Source organism: Arachis stenosperma, chromosome 6 (assembly GCF_014773155.1).
Source record: "Arachis stenosperma cultivar V10309 chromosome 6, arast.V10309.gnm1.PFL2, whole genome shotgun sequence".
NCBI lineage: Eukaryota > Viridiplantae > Streptophyta > Magnoliopsida > Fabales > Fabaceae > Arachis > Arachis stenosperma.
In genome coordinates, this window is record NC_080382.1 from 83,454,511 (window position 1) to 83,466,771 (window position 12,261).

Sequence of the window (12,261 nt, forward strand, 5' to 3'; positions counted from 1 at the left end):
GCTTTTTGGGGGTAATTTCATGTAGATTTTAGTAGGTTTTAATTAGTTTTTAGTAGAATATTATTAGTTTTTAGGCAAAAATCATATTTCTAGACTTTACTATGAGTTTGTGTGTTTTTCTATGATTTTAGGTATTTTCTGGCTGAAATTGAGGGAGCTGAGCAAAAATCTGAGTTAGGCTGAAAAAGGACTACTGATGCTGTTGTATCCTGACCTCCCTGCACTCGGAATGGAATTTTTGGAGCTACAGGAGTCCAATTGGTGCGCTCTTAATTGGGTTGGAAAGTAGACATCCAGGGCTTTCCAGCAATATATAATAGTCCATATTTTGCGCGAAGAAAGATGACGTAAAATGGCATTCAACGCCAGTTCCATGTTGCAGTCTGGCGTCTAGCGCCAGAAACAGGTTACAAGTTGGAGTTCAACGCCCAAAACAGGTTACAACCTGGCGTTCAACTCCAGGAACAGCCCAGGCACGTGAGAAGCTTAAGTCTCAGCCCCAGCACACACCAAGTGGGCCCCAAAAGTGGATTTCTGCACCAATTATCTTAGTTTACTCATTTTCTGTAAACCTAGGTTACTAGTTTAGTATTTAAACAACTTTTAGAGACTTATTTTGCATCTCATGACATTTTTAGATCTGAATTATATACTCCTTGACGGCATGAGTCTCTAAACTCCATTGTTGGAGGTGAGGAGCTCTGCAGCGTCTCGATGAATTAATGCAATTCTTTCTGTTTTTCATTCAAACACGCTTGTTCCTATCTAAGATATTCATTCGCGCTTCACTATGAAGAAGGTGATGATCTGTGACACTCATCACCTTCCTCAACCCATGAACGTGTGCCTGACAACCACCTCTGTTCTACATTAGATTGAATGAGTATCTCTTAGATTCCTTAATCAGAATCTTCGTGGTATAAGCTAGAATTGATGGCGGCATTCATGAGAATCTGGAAAGTCTAAACCTTGTCTGTGGTATTCCGAGTAGGATTCAAGGATTGGATGGCTGTGACGAGCTTCAAACTCACAATTGTTGGGCGTGATGACAAACGCAAAAGAATCAGCGGATTCTATTCCGGCATGATCGAGAACCAAGAGATGATTAGCCGTGCTGTGACAGAGCATTTAGACCATTTTCACTGAGAGGATGGGAAGTAGCCATTGACAACGGTGACACCCTACATACAGCTTGCCATTGAAGGAGCCTTGCGTGTGGGAAGAGGAATACAAGAGGAAAGCTTAAATAAGAAGGACAAAGCATCTCCAAAACTCCAACATATTCTCCATTATTGCATAACAAGTAATTATTTCATGCTCTTTTATTTTTCTAATAATTCAAACTGATAATTATAATTGATATCCTGACTAAGAATAATAAAATAAACATAGCTTGCTTCAAACCAATAATCTCCGTCGGATCGACCCTTACTCACGTAAAGTATTACTTGGACGACCCAGTGCACTTGCTGGTTAGTGGTACGAAATCATAAGAAATCTTGATTTTGATATTGGGATTACAATTTCGTGCACCAAGTTTTTGGCGCCGTTGCCGGGGATTGTTCGAGTTTGAGCAACTAAAGGTTTATTTTGTTGCTTAGATTAGGAATAATTTATTTTTGTTGTTATAGAGTCATTAAATTTTGAGTCCTGTATTTCCTTTTCAAAAATTTTTCAAAAATATTATTTTTCTTTATCAATTTTTAAATTTATTTCGTGAGTTTAGTGTCTTGTTCTAAGTTTGGTGTCAATTGCATATCTTGTATTTTCCTTTAAATTTTTGAATTAGTGTTCTTTGTTTTTCCTTGATCTTCAAATTGTTCTTGTCAATTTTTCTTGTTTGATCTTTGGTTAGTCTTGTTTTGTGTCTTTTCTTGTTTTTCTTGTGCTTTTTCAAAACATTAGTTTTCAAAAATTTATTTTTATCTATAAAAATAATACATCTTTAAAACATTTTACATTTACTGCCCAATTGGCTAGAGCGTTGGTCTATGTTCTTTGTAACACCCTACCATACAGAGTCTTATGCTTAAGTCATAATTCAGAGATGGCAAGGTATTACGACCTCTAAAATAAAATTTAGTACGTATAGTAGTATGAATGATTGATTATAACTAGGAGCCTTTGTAGAAAAAGGGGTAAACAAAAATCGCAACTCGAAAGCGCAACACTCCGATCGATAACGTAACGAACAAGGGTAAACCAACGCGAGATTATATATATACAACTGAGTGTCAAAACAGGAATATCAAGACTCAAAATCCGGCTGCGAAGATAACCGGTCCGAGCATAGCAATATATACATATGATAAAATAAGGAAAACCCCAAAGGGACACAAATACATAAAACCTATTCTCCAAAATCTCCCATAAGAGGAGTCATCACAGTTTGTATTATTTAATGGAGATAAAAGTATCTAAGCAAAACATATAAACCAAAACATAGTCCCGAGAACAAAGGATCTTCGCAAATCTAGAAGTCTCCAGCATACCTCAGCGGGAAACCTCACGTCCTGCATCTGAAAACCACAAAATCCGCATGGGTGAGAACCAGAGGTCCCCAGCATGGTAACAGCTTCCACATATATAATACATAATAACAGAGGAAAGCCAAAGGCCATCCTAGAACTTCCTCCAGATAATATCAAGCTTATAAACAAGCTAAACCGTATAAGGGCATCTGACAAAAGATTCTTCAGTCTAACTAATACTTTCCTTTCCAATTCCTTCTAACCTCCCAACCACCAGCAAGAGTATATTATAGCAAGCACAGTTATATCAGACAAAGAATATACAAATAGGAGCAGTTAAGACATTTAGACAATTAGCAAGTAATATGCAGTCAAATAGGCAATCTCAAACAATTCACATAGTATGCATATGATGAATGCCTGTCCCTAGTGGCCGATGATATCATCTTGTCGGTTATAGAGCCAACCCGACAAGTCCTGGTCGCTAACCATTGGACTGTCCCTCTGTCGCGCATCCCCAACTCGAGTTTTACTCGTTATAAACTTGATCATAAACATGATCCATATCCATCACCCTCACTGGTGAATATTTCGGGGGCGAGCTCATCCGGGTCTTTCACAGTGCCCGGCCACACTTACGACATAGGGTCAACAGAGTATCAAGTCTCAACCTGGAGCACGTGGTGGCTAGTCACTGCTACTACCCAGGGAAACTCGTATCTCTGATAGTGGAAGTGCAATTCACAATTATCAATAATTCAGCATAAACATGCATGAATCCTCATCCATGGATCAACATCCATATCAGCCATTCCGGCTCACGGTTAAATCCATAACCAGCCAATATTCATAGCATACACAGCTATTCCGGCTCATGGTTCAATCCAGAACCAGCCAATTCACAAATAATTACGGCCCTTCGGCCAATGGCATAACAAGCACTTCCACCACCATCCTCCGCATCTCACTTAATCATCTTTGATCCTCATTGATCATTCATTTTCCCTTGCTTCACTCGCAAGTTATCTCATTCACTAGCCCCTTTTTAATAGCTAGGCATGCCATAATGATTTAAGACATAAATGGTGAGATCGGAGGCTTAGAAGTATGAGATTTGGCTTTTAAAACTCAAAAATCAACTTTGGGATGAAAACAGGGCCGCGCGTACGCGCACTCCACGTGCACGCGTGGATGGCCTCAAAAACTCATCAACGCGCAAGCGTCATGCACGCTAACGCGTGGATTCCAAAATTTGCCAATCGACGCGCACGCGTCAACCACGCGTACGTGGTGCACGAAATTGTGATCACTACTTTGTCCATATTCAAATAATCCCCGGTAATGGCTCCAAAGACTTGGTGCTCAATACCATGGCATAAACACAACTTCGCACAACTAACCAGCAAGTGCACTGGGTCGTCCAAGTAATACCTTACGTGAGTAAGGGTCGATCCCACGGAGATTGTTGCTATGAAGCAAGCTATGGTCATCTTGTAAATCTTAGTCAGGCAGACTCAAATGTATGATGGTGATGAACGAAAATAACATAAAAGATAAAGATAGAGATACTTATGTAATTCATTGGTAGGAACTTCAGATAAGCGCATGAAGATGCCTTCCCTTCCGTCTCTCTGCTTTCCTACTGTCTTCATCCAATCCTTCTTACTCCTTTCCATGGCAAGCTCGTGTAGGGTTTCACCATTGTCAGTGGCTACCTCCCATCCTCTCAGTGAAAGCGATTGGCATATGCCCTGTCACGGCATAGCGGAATTCAGCTGTCGGTTCTCGGTCAGGCCGGAATAATATCCATTGATACTTTTGCGTCTGTCACTAACGCCCCGCCTGCTAGGAGTTTGAAGCACGTCACAGTCATTCAATCATTGAATCCTACTCAGAATACCACAGACAAGGTTAGACCTTCCGGATTCTCTTGAATGCCGCCATCAGGTCCTGCCTATACCACGAAGATTCCGATTAAAGAATCCAAGAGATATTCACTAGAGCCTTGATTGCTTGTAGAACAAGAATGGTTGTCAGTCACCTTGTTCATAGGTGAGAATGATGATGAGTGTCACGGATCATCACATTCATCAAGTTGAAGAACAAGTGATATCTTGGACAAAGAACAAGCGGAATTGAATAGAAGAACAATAGTAATTGCATTAATACTCGAGGTACAGCAGAGCTCCACACCTTAATCTATGGTGTGTAGAAACTCCACCGTTGAAAATACATAAGAACAAAAGTCTTGGCATGGCCGAATGGCCAGCCTCCCAAAGAGGGTTCAATCATCAAAACATGATCAAAAGATCCATTATACAATAGTAAAAGGTCCTATTTATAGAAAACTAGTAGCCTAGGGTGTACAGAGATGAGTAAATGACATAAAAATCCACTTCCGGGCCCACTTGGTGTGTGCTTGGGCTGAGCAATGAAGCATTTTCGTGTAGAGACTCTCCTTGGAGTTAAACGCCGGCTTTTATGCCAGTTTGGGCGTTTAACTCCCATTTAGGTGCCAGTTCCGGCGTTTAACGCTGGAATTTCTTGAGGTGACTTTGAACGCCGGTTTGGGCCATCAAATCTTGGGCAAAGTATGGACTATCATATATTGCTGGAAAGCCCAGGATGTCTACTTTCCAACTCCGTTGAGAGCGCGCCAATTGCGATTCTGTAGCTCAAGAAAATCCACTTCGAGTGCAGGGAGGTCAGAATCCAACAGCATCTGCAGTCCTTTTTAGTCTCTGGATCAGATTTTTGCTCAGATCCCTCAATTTCAGCCAGAAAGTACCTGAAATCACAGAAAAACACAAAAACTCATAGTAAAGTCCAGAAAAGTGAATTTTAATTAAAAACTAATAAAAATATACTAAAAACTAACTAAAAGATACTAAAAACATACTAAAAATAATGCCAAAAAGCGTACAAATTATCCGCTCATCACAACACCAAACTTAAATTGTTGCTTGTCCCCAAGCAACTGAAAATCAAATAAGATATAAAAAGAAGAGAATATGCAATGAACTCCAAAAACATCTATGAAGATCAGTATTAATTAGATGAGCGGGGCTTTTAGCTTTTTGCCTCTGAATAGTTTTGGCATCTCACTTTATCCTTTGGAATTCAGAATGATTGGCTTCTTTAGGAACTCAGAATCCAGATAGTGTTATTGATTCTCCTAGTTAAGTATGATGATTCTTGAACACAGCTACTTTATGAGTCTTGGCCATGGCCCAAAGCACTCTGTCTTCCAGTATTACCACCGGATACATACATGCCACAGACACATAATTGGGTGAACCTTTTCAGATTGTGACTCAGCTTTGCTAAAGTCCCCAATTAGAGGTGTCCAGGGTTCTTAAGCACACTCTTATTGCCTTGGATCACAACTTTATTCTTTCTTTTTTCTTTCTTTCTATTTTTTTTTTTCGTTTTTCTTCTTCTTTTTTTTCTCTTTTTTTTTTTTTTTGTATTCACTGCTTTTTCTTGCTTCAAGAATCATTTTTATGATTTTTCAGATCCTCAGTAACATGTCTCCTTTTTCATCATTCTTTCAAGAGCCAACATTCATGAACCACAAATTCAAAAGACATATGCACTGTTTAAGCATACATTCAGAGAACAGAAGTAATGCCACCACATCAAAATAATTAAACTATTATAAAATTCAGAATTCATGCAATTCTTTCCTTTTCAATTAAGCACGTTTTTATTCAAGAAAGGTGATGGATTCATAGGACATTCATAACTTTAAGGCATAGACACTAAGACACTAATGATCATAAGACACAAACATAGACAAACATAAGCACTAAAATTCGAAAAACAGAAGAATAAAGAACAAGGAAATTAAAGAACGGGTCCACCTTAGTGATGGCGGCTCTTTCTTCCTCTTGAAGATCCTATGGAGTGCTTGAGCTCCTCAATGTCTCTTCCTTGTCTTTGTTGCTCCTCTCTCATGATTCTTTGATCTTCTCTAATTTCATGGAGGAGAATGGAGTGTTCTTGGTGCTCCACCCTTAGTTGTCCCATGTTGGAACTTAGTTCTCCTAGGGAGGTGTTTACTTGCTCCCAATAGTCTTGTGGAGGAAAGTGCATCCCTTGAGGCATCTCAGGGATCTCTTGATGAGAGGGGTCTCTTGTGTACTCCATCCTTTTCTTGGTGATGGGCTTGTCCTCATCAATGGGGGTATCTCCTTCTATGTCAACTCCAACTAAATAACAGAGGTGACAAATGAGATGAGGAAAGGCTAGCCTTGCCAAGGTGGAAGACTTGTCCGCCACTTTATAGAGTTCTTGGGCTATAACCTCATGAACTTCCACTTCTTCTCCAATCATGATGCTATGAATCATGATGGCTCGGTCTAGAGTAACTTCGGACCGGTTGCTAGTGGGAATGATTGAGCGTTGAATGAACTCTAACCATCCTCTAGCCATGGGCTTGAGTTCATGCCTTCTCAATTGAACCGGCTTGCCTCTTGAATCTCTCTTCCATTGTGCGCCCTCTTCACATATAACTGTGAGGACTTGGTCCAACCTTTGATCAAAGTTGACCCTTCTTGTGTAAGGATGTTCATCTCCTTGCATCATAGGCAAGTTGAACGCCAACCTTACACTTTCCGGACTAAAATCCAAGTATTTCCCCCGAACCATAGTAAGATAATTCTTTGGATCCGGGTTCATACTTTAATCATGGTTCTTTGTGATCCATGCATTGGCATAGAACTCTTGAACCATCAAGATTCCGACTTGTTGAATGGGGTTGGTAAGTACTTCCCAACCTCTTCTTCGGATCTCATGGCGGATCTCCGGATATTCACCCTTTTTGAGTGAAAAGGGGACCTCGGGGATCACCTTCTTCAAGGCCACAACTTCATAGAAGTGGTCTTGATGCACCCTTGAGATGAATCTATCCATCTCCCATGACTCGGAGGTGGAAGCTTTTGCCTTCCCTTTCCTCTTTCTAGAGGTTTCTCCGGCCTTGGATGCCATAAATGGTTATGGAAAACGAAAAAGCAACGCTTTTGCCACACCAAACTTAAAAGGTTTGCTCGTCCTCGAGCAAAAGAAGAAAGAAGAGAGTAGAAGAAGAAGAAATGAGGAGAAAGGGAATGGCTTTGTATTCGGCCAAAGAAGGAGAGAAGTGGTGTTTAGGTTGTGTGAAAATGAAGAAGTGAAGAAGGGTATTTATAGGAGAGAGGGGAGATGGAGTTCGGCCATGTATGGGTGGGTTTGGGAGGGAAAGTGGTTTGAATTTGAAGGGTGAGGTTGGTGGGGATTTATGAAGGATGGATGTGAGTGGTGAAGAGAAAGATGGGATTTGATAGGTGAAGGGTTTTTGGGGAAGAGGTATTGAGGTGATTGGTGAATGGGGGAAGAAGAGAGAGGGTGGTGGTGGGGTAGGTGGGGGTCCTGTGGGGTCCACAGATCCTGTGGTGTCAAGGAAAAGTCATCCCTGCACCAAATGTTGCTCAAAATCACGTTTTGAGCTATTTCTGGCGTTAAACGCCGGGCTGGTGCCCATTCCTGGCGTTTAACGCCAGGTTCTTGCCCTTTTCTGGCGTTTAACGCCAGTCTAGTGCCCCTTTCTGGCGTTAAACGCCCAGAATGGTGCCAGACTGGGCGTTAAATGCCCAACTGCTAGGCTTACTGGCGTTTGAACGCCAGCAACATCTTCCTCCAGGGTGTGCTATTTTTCTTCCTGTTTTTCATTTTGTTTTTGCTTTTTTCATTGATTTTGTAACTTCTTATGATCATCAACCTACAAAAAACATAAAATACAAAAGAAAATATATAAAATATAATCATTGGGTTGCCTCCCAACAAGCGCTTCTTTAATGTCAGTAGCTTGACAGATGGCTCTCATTGAGCCTTACAAATGATCAGAGCAATGTGGGAACCTCCCAACACCAAACTTAGAGTTTGAATGTGGGGGTTCAACACCAAACTTAGAGTTTGGTTGTGGCCTCCCAACACCGAACTTAGAGTTGACTTTGGGGGCTCTATTTGTCTCTGATTTGAGGGAAGCTCTTCAAGCTTCATCTCCATGGTGACAGAGGGATATCCTTGAGCCTTAAACACAAAGGATTCTTCATTCACTTGAATGATTAGTTCACCTCTATCAACATCAATCACAGCCTTTGCTGTGGCTAGGAAGGGTCTGCCAAGGATGATGGATTCATCCATGCACTTCCCAGTCTCTAGGACTATGAAATCAGTAGGGATGTAATGGTCTTCAACTTTTACCAAAACATTCTCTACAAGTCCATGAGCTTGTTTTCTTGAATTGTCTGCCATCTCCAATGAGATTCTTGCAGCTTGTACCTCAAAGATCCCTAGCTTCTCCATTACAGAGAGAGGCATGAGGTTCACACTTGACCCTAAGTCACACAGGGCCTTCTTGAAGGTCATGGTGCCTATGGTACAAGGTATGGAAAACTTCCCAGGATCTTGTCTCTTTTGAGGTAATTTCTGCCTAGACAAGTCATCCAGTTCTTTGGTGAGCAAGGGAGATTCATCTTCCCAAGTCTCATTTCCAAATAACTTGTCATTTAGCTTCATGATTGCTCCAAGATATTTAGCAACTTGTTCTTCAGTGACATACTCATCCTCTTCAGAGGAGGAATACTCATCAGAGCTCATGAAAGGCAGAAGTAAGTCCAATGGAATCTCTATGGTCTCATTTTGAGCCTCAGATTCCCATGGTTCCTCATTGGGGAACTCAGAGGAGGTTGGTGCACGCCCATTGAGGTTTTCCTCAGTGGCGTCCACCTCCTCTCTTTCCTCTCCATATTCGGCCATGGTTATGGCTTTGCACTCTCCTTTTGGATTTTCTTCTGTATTACTTGGGAGAGTGCTAGGAGGGAGTTCAGTAACTTTCTTGCTCAGCTGACCCACTTGTCCTTCCAAATTTCTGATGGAGGACCTTGTTTCATTCATGAAACTTTGAGTGGTTTTGATTAGATCAGAGACCATGGTTGCTAAGTTAGAGGTATTCTGCTTAGAACTCTCTGTCTGTTGCTGAGAAGATGATGGAAAAGGCTTGTTATTGCCAAGCCTGTTTCTTCCACCATTATTATTATTGAAACCTTGTTGAGGTCTCTCTTGATTCTTCCATGAGAAATTTGGGTGATTTCTCCATGAAGAATTGTAGGTGTTTCCATAGGATTCTCCTAGGTAATTCACCTCTTCCATTGAAGGGTTCTCAGGATCATAAGCTTCTTCCTCAGATGAAGCTTCCTTAGTACTGCCAGGTGCATTTTGCATTCCAGACAGACTTTGAGAAATCAAATTGACTTGTTGAGTCAATATCTTGTTCTGAGCCAGTATGGCATTCAGAGTATCAATCTCAAGAACTCCTTTCTTCTGACTAGTCCCATTGTTCACAGGATTCCTTTCAGAAGTGTACATGAATTGGTTATTTGCAACCATTTCAATCAGCTCTTGAGCTTCTGTAGGCGTCTTCTTCAAATGAAGAGATCCTCCAGCAGAGCTATCCAAAGACATCTTGGATAGTTCAGAGAGACCATCATAGAAGATACCTATGATGCTCCATTCAGAAAGCATGTCTGAAGGACATCTTCTGATTAATTGTTTGTATCTTTCCCAAGCTTCATAGAGGGATTCTCCATCCTTCTGTCTGAAGGTTTGGACTTCCACTCTAAGCTTACTCCATTTTTGAGGTGGAAAGAACTTTGCCAAGAAGGCATTGACTAGCTTTTCCCAAGAGTCCAGGCTATCTTTAGGTTGTGAGTCCAACCATATTCTAGCTATGTCTCTTACAGCAAAAGGGAATAGCATCAGTCTATAGACCTCAGGGTCAACCCCATTAGTCTTGACTGTGTCACAGATTTGCAAGAACTCAGCTAAAAACTGATGAGGATCTTCCATTGGAAGTCCATGGAATTTGCAATTCTGTTGCATTAGAGAAACTAATTGAGGCTTAAGCTCAAAGTAGTTTGCTCCAATGGCAGGGATAGAGATGCTTCTCCCATAGAAGTTGGGAGTAGGTGCAGTAAAGTCACCCAGCACCTTCCTTGCATTGTTGGCATTGTTGTTGATTTCGGCTGCCATGTGTTCTTCTTCTTTGAAGAATTCGGTCAGGTCCTCTAAAGAGAGTTGTGCTTTGGCTTCTCTTAGCTTTCGCTTCAAGGTTCTCTCAGGTTCAGGGTCAGCTTCAACAAGAATGCCTTTGTCTCTGCTCCTGCTCATATGAAAGAGAAGAGAAAAGAAAATGTGGAATCCTCTATGTCACAGTGTAGAGATTCCTTGAGGTGTCAGAGGAAAAGAAAAGTAGAAGAAGGAAGTAGAAGAATTCGAACTTAATTAGATAGAGTTCGAATTGTGCATTAAGAAGGAGTAGTACTCCATAAATAGAAGGATGTGGGAGGAGAGGAAGAAGATTTTCGAAAATTCAATTAAAAAGATTTTGAAAACATTTGAAAAACACTTAATTGATTTTCGAAAATAAAAGTAAGAAAGAAATCAAGTGATTTTTGAAAAAGGATTTGAAATTAGAAATCAAAAAGATTTGATTGAAAACTATTTTGAAAAAGATGAGGTTAAGAAGATATGATTAGTTTTTAAAGAGATGTGATTGAGAAGATATGATTTGAAAACAATTTTAAAAGATATGTTTGAAAACAATTTTAAAGGATTTGATTTTGAAAATTAGTGACTTGCCTAACAAGAAAAGATATGATTCAAACATTAAACCTTTCTCAACAGAAAAGGCAACAAATTTGAGATGTTCAATCAAATCATTAATTGTTAGTAAGTATCTTTGAAAAAAAAAAGAAATTGATTTTGAAAACATTTGATTGAAAAGATATGATTTGAAAAAGATTTGATTTTGAAAAACTTTGAAAACTTGAAAAAAATTTGATTTGAAAAACAAAATCTTCCCCCTAGCACCATCCTGGCGTTAAACGCCCAGAATGGTATGCATTCTGGCGTTTAACGCCCAAAATGCACCCTTTTTGGGCGTTAAACGCCCAACCAGGTACCCTGGCTGGCGTTTAAACGCCAGTCTGTCTTCTTCACTGGGCATTTTTGAATGCCCAGCTTTTTCTGTATAATTCCTCTGCAGTATGTTCTGAATCTTCAATTCTTTGTATTATTGACTTGAAAAGACACAAATTAAAAATATTTTTGGATTTTTTTAATAATCAAAATGCAACAAGAATCAAATAACAATGCATGCAAGACACCAAACTTAGCAGTTTGTATACTACTGACACTATATGAGACGCATAAACACTCAAACCAAAAGAATTCAAAGATCAGAGTAAGAAATCATCAAGAATTACTTGAAGATCCTTAAGACACATGAATGAATGCATGCTATTGACACCAAACTTAAGATGAGACACTAAACTTAAGCAAGAAACATCAAATATTTTTGGTTTTTATGATTTTGTGAATTTTTTGTGTTTTTTTTTTCGAAAATTAAGTGGAAAAAGATATCAAAATTCTTAATGAGAATTCCAGGAATCAGTGCAATGCTAGTCTAAGACTCCGGTCCAGGAATTAGACATGGCTTCACAGCCAGCCAAGCTTTCAAAGAAAGCTTCGGTCCAAAACATTAGACATGGCCAAAGGCCAGCCAAGCCTTAGCAGATCACTGCTCCAAAAGCAAGATTGATAAAAATCATCAAGCTCTTGTGATGATAAGTTGAAACCTCGGTCCAATGAAATTAGACATGGCTTCTCAGCCAGCCAGATTTCAACAAATCATCATGAAACTCTAGGATTCACCTTCAAGAATTTCGAAAAAAAAAAATACCTAATCTAA

General features: G+C 40.0%; 1 non-coding gene across 1 annotated transcript; it reads left to right on the forward strand.

Annotated features, from left to right (window-relative positions):
• Positions 1-10,028: 10,028 nt before the first annotated feature.
• Positions 10,029-10,136, forward strand: LOC130938272 (small nucleolar RNA R71). The gene has a single exon (XR_009069444.1). It is a non-coding gene; the product is annotated as a small nucleolar RNA R71 (small nucleolar RNA).
• The last annotated feature ends 2,125 nt before the right edge of the window (positions 10,137-12,261 follow it).